The following is a 957-nucleotide window of genomic DNA, read 5'->3' as shown; positions in this document are numbered from 1 at the left end:
GATCGACCACCTCTGCTTCGGCATGTGGGCGTGAGGCCAGCAGCCGGCTGGTCAGTCAGGCCCTCCACGGGCTGTAGCGCCACGGATTATTATTATATTAATTCATATAATGTTAACATAGCTGACATCAAGGAGATGTTTGAGCAAAAATTGCAACAGTATATTTAATATATTAATAACAAAATCATATAGGCCTAGGTAAACAATATGTATATGACATATTCACACACTACTACAAACTGAAGACTGCATATTTTTGGACGATTAATACTTCCCACTCCGCTCTGCTCAGCTTGGTTGTAGCAACAAAAGAATCTACCTGCAACCCCCCCTCACCGATGGCAAGAATACCTCAGGTCCCAGCACTAAACTCGTCGGAGGAAGACAGTAGTTTATTGTCTTTAGTACAGAATGGGTATGTGGTTTGCCACTTATACCTAGGATTTGTTTTGCTACCTGGTAGTGGATTGAATTTAGTTGTGCCTCTGTTTGGGCCTGAGGCTTTGGTAATATGGCCATGGCGTAGTCTTGTAGTGCTATTGAGAAGTTGTCGTACATTAGGTGAAGTGCCATGGGGTGATTTCCACAATATCTGCTGGTTATATACTTGAATATTATTGCTCTCCATTTTAATTTCTGGAGGAGGTTTGAGTAATGTGTTTTTCCCGAGAAGTTATTGCTCATATCTACACCCAGGATTTTGATACAGGTTTGGGTATCTAGTCTGTGTTTCTGGATTTCTATTTCATTCCATAAGTAAGGGCGCTTTCGTCTTTTATGGAATATGATATGTTTACTTTTCCTAGGACTTATTGTTAGTCCTCGTTGATTAAGGTAAAACTGGATGGTCTCAATGTCTTGTTTGAGATTTTCTGTATGTTTGTCTTGGGGGACTTTGGTTGTTATATATATGAAAGGTATACGGGAAAAACGATCAAGGTCCATCAAAAATCGAAA

The sequence above is a fragment of the Periplaneta americana genome, chromosome 17 (genome assembly GCF_040183065.1).
Source record: "Periplaneta americana isolate PAMFEO1 chromosome 17, P.americana_PAMFEO1_priV1, whole genome shotgun sequence".
Taxonomy (NCBI): domain Eukaryota; kingdom Metazoa; phylum Arthropoda; class Insecta; order Blattodea; family Blattidae; genus Periplaneta; species Periplaneta americana.
This window is presented reverse-complemented; position numbering follows the sequence as displayed.